Below are 3,949 nucleotides of genomic sequence, written 5' to 3' on the forward strand. Positions count from 1 at the left end.
ACATGACAATACCACCAGTGCCCCCCACACATGATCACGCGTTGTGCCCGCACCTATTAATTAATCCAGAACCCGCCCACATTATTTAAGACCGCAGAGTACCCCATACTTTAAAACCTGATATTTTTACTTTGTGACGATATAATCTGTTTGTTTTCTCCCACTTATTTTCCTACGACAACAACCTAAGACGAGTAGTTAACTGATACAAAAAAGTCATTAGCTCAGTTAACTAATTAATCCAAGGCCCCGCCCCCATGTCCTGGATAAGGGCCGCTGTAGCTTAAAACTCTTGCTTCATATTTTACTATATTTATTTTTACTTTGAGACATAAATGTTAGTGATACCCAGTGATATAGGCACCAGGCCCAGGAATGGGGGGGTTAACGGACAAATACAGAGAGAAGATTCTGTGCAGCGTGTGTGACTTATTAACAGATATATAAAATGGACAATATTCCCTAACAAGCTAGTTATGTTCGGCTTCGTATTGCCCTTTAGTAGACTCCAGGGAGCCGTCTATCTGACACCAATAGCCGCAATATTTAGTTCTACGCAGGATTTACGGCCGCAAATATGTCCCCTGTTATTACAAAGGCACAAAAACCAGGCTGACCCCAGAGATTGGCAAACTCCGGGAAATAGACCCAAATTATCCAAATTGCAATGTATCCGGGTGAAACGACGGTGGATCAGCGCTAAGTGCTGTAACATACGGCCCAATTACAGGTCTGCACAACCAGAACGCTGCAGATTCCTGCCAGGAGTTATCCCTGGTACAATAACATTAATCTGTTCACAAGTCACAGTAATTATTTATATCAATATTTACCTTGCTGTGAATCCTCCCCTCTCTGTGTGCAGCCAGTGTCCTGGGTCCAGGAGCTGGGTGTGGGCCTCTATGTTGGCAATCAGTGCAATGTCAACAAACTGGTTGTCACAACGATGGCAGCTGGGTCTGGTCTGTTGCTTCTTGGAAACCTGAATACAACGGAGGAGATGTGTGTGTTTTACTGAGGCCGGAGACACCTCTGTTGGTGCAAACATAAGAACACCAGGGGCCTGATTCATTAAGCAACTTAAATTAAGAAGTCTCTTATTTAAGTCTCCTGGACAAAACCATGTTACAATGCAAGGGGTGCAAATTAGTATTCTGTTTTCCACATAAGTTAAATATTGTCTGTCTTTTTTCATGTAGCACACAAATACTTGATAGCTTATTTGTACACTGAAATTTACAGTACCCCACTTCAAACGCCATCATAGATTAAAACTGTATTTTTAAATACATTGCTGTGTAAAAAATGTGTTTATTAAATAAAATAAATTAAATAATGCTTATTATTTATACATAAACAGCTATGTATATATAACTATAATTATTATTATTACTATTATTATTATTATTATTATTATTATTAACAGTTATTTTATGTGTATGTTTCCATGTTTGTCTTTTTATACTTTATTGTAATTTTTATTTATTTTTAACTAAGGGAGCTGAAAGCCCACACCAGGGGTTTGGCAGCCTGTCGGAGGCGGCTTTGGTGAAGCGGTAAGGGACAATTACCACACCAGGGGGTTAATGTATCAAAGCTTCTAAAAAGGAAAAGTGGATGCGTTGCCCATAGCAACCAATCAGATTCTAGCTCTCACTTATTTAATACATTCTAGAACATGATAGATAGAATCTGATTGGTTGCTATGGGCAACGCCTCCACTTCTCCGTTTGTAGAATCTTTAGAACATTTACCCCCAGGAGAGCTGAGCGTTTCTTAGAGACATTTTTTCGTGGGGAGAAAAGTGAGCAATAGGGATTTTCTATCATTATGATAAATATGAAGGCAATTTCAGTTATCGCTGAGCACATATTTTAGTGAATAGGCCCCCATACTACCAGCAGCACAGGGTATGTGACTGCTGTCTGACCTATACTTTTATTGTGCAATTTGTGTATTTATTTCTTAAATAAATGACAATGTTGTGGTGAAATGGGGATACCAGCCCATGTCTTACCAATTCACCCGGCACCCCTCTGTCTTACCAATTCACAACTGTTTTGTTTAGCCCCTGTCAGTTGAGTGTACCCCTTGCTCCCCTTCTTCAAGAAACAAAATTCACGTGACACCCTGGGAAAGGCTCAGCTGTTATTGTGCTGCATCTTCACCCTCATCCTGATAATGGATAAATGAATTTGTGTAAATCCAATTAGCCTCGTTGTTTCAGGTCCAACAGCCCCAGAAATGTAAAAGCGTCTTTTATAGGAGGCCAGGAGACAGACCAAGTGATGGCTATCCCAACGCCTAAAGGGACCCGAATCCTCATGGGCAAGAGGAGGGGGAATCATAAGTGGGTTAGAGGAGAGGAAATAAATGGGGGGCAAGTGGAGGGGGATTTATATGGGTGGGAAGAGGAGGGGAACATATGGGGGGCAAGATGAGGGGAAACATCTGGGGGCAAGAGGAGGGGAAACATGGGACAAGAGGAGGGGAAACATATGGGGAAAGATGAGGGGAAACATCTGGGGGAAAGATTAGGGAAATCATATGGGGGCAAGAGGAGAGGAAACATATGGGGCAAGAGGAGGGGAAACATATGGGTGTCAAAACAAGGGGAAACATATGGGGCAAGATGAGGGGAAACATATGTCTGGCAAGAGGAGGGGTGACATATGGGGTGGGCAAAAGGAGGGGAAATATCTGGGGGCAAGATTAGGGACATCATATGGGGGCAAGAGGAGTGGAAACTTCTGGGTGGCAAGAGGAGAGGAAACATATGGGGCAAGAGGAGAGGAAACATATGGGGCAAGAGGAGGGGAAACATATGGGGCAAGAGGAGGGGAAACATATTGGGGGTCAAAAGGAGGGAAAACATGGGGGGCAAGAGTAGGGGTGACATATGGGGGGTAAAAGGAGGGGAAATATCTGGGGGCAAGATTAGGTGAAACATAGGGGGCAAGTGGAGGGGAAACATATTTGGGGCAAGAGGAGGGGAAACATATTTGGGGCAAGAGGAGGGGAAACATCTGGGGGGCAAAAGGAGGAGACTCATCAGGGGGCAAGTGAAGGGGGAATCATCTGTATTGGATATATAGAAAGCTCTCTATATTTTATCAATAAGTATTTTTTTCTATTAACATCCTCATCACTTGACAAATGGGGTTCTCCATGCACAGGTGGGATTATTGCTGGTAATAGCCCCCCACCTATATAGGGTGAAGTGATACATTGGTAAATCAGCCCCTATAATTCAGTCATTTCATCTTTTATTGCCCTCCTGCTTCATTACTTAAAAAATGCTGAGTACAATTTAATTTCGGTAGATTGCTGACTTCATTGTAGAAATTAAAATGCAACGAGTTGACTAAATATTTAATTAGTTATGGAGAAGACAGCGGTCTCTCACTTCATTGTACTAAAAAAAATGATGTAATTTTGGAACTCGCACTTCTCAGTCCAAATCCCCCAGCGGTAGATATAGTTCAAGCATTAATAAGTCCCTGGCTGTATCTCAAGTGTAGTGTTTGATTAGGTGCAGAAGTAATTAGTGAGGTGTTGCTCCCTACTGAGCGATACATCTGCTATTGGCTTTGTACTTGTATGACAGCGGAGAAGTCAGTGCTCCAGCGTCATACTCTGTTTAACAAACTACCGGAGGGAGTATTTGCATTCTCTCTCTGGATTTTTGTATCCATTGCTCTAATTTACTTCAGCACTTAAATGAAAAAAGGTTCTAATTAACTTCAAGACTTGGTAAAATGCAAATCAAAGTTAATATAAGGGCAAGTGTATTACTATAATGCTGAAAAACTCAAGGCTAGGACAGAAAAAATATGTAACGTTCACCACGGACAGACAATTAAACAATTCTTGTGGTCTCTACAAGCTAAATGCAACTGGTCCTCTCCAAATGGAAATATTCACTCAGAAGGTCTATACATTCCCTGTC

General features: G+C 41.8%; 1 protein-coding gene across 1 annotated transcript in view; it reads right to left on the reverse strand.

Moving 5' to 3' along the window:
• The window catches only part of LOC142153169 (uncharacterized), a 33,349-nt gene extending 32,325 nt beyond the window's left edge, over positions 1 to 1,024 (reverse strand). The window contains exon 1 of the mRNA XM_075210497.1: positions 834 to 1,024. The gene's annotated coding sequence lies outside the window, so the exon portion shown is untranslated. The remainder of the gene's footprint in view (positions 1 to 833) is intronic.
• Positions 1,025 to 3,949: the final 2,925 nt, after the last annotated feature.

Source organism: Mixophyes fleayi, chromosome 4 (genome assembly GCF_038048845.1).
Source record: "Mixophyes fleayi isolate aMixFle1 chromosome 4, aMixFle1.hap1, whole genome shotgun sequence".
In the NCBI taxonomy this organism is placed as follows: Eukaryota; Metazoa; Chordata; class Amphibia; order Anura; family Limnodynastidae; genus Mixophyes; species Mixophyes fleayi.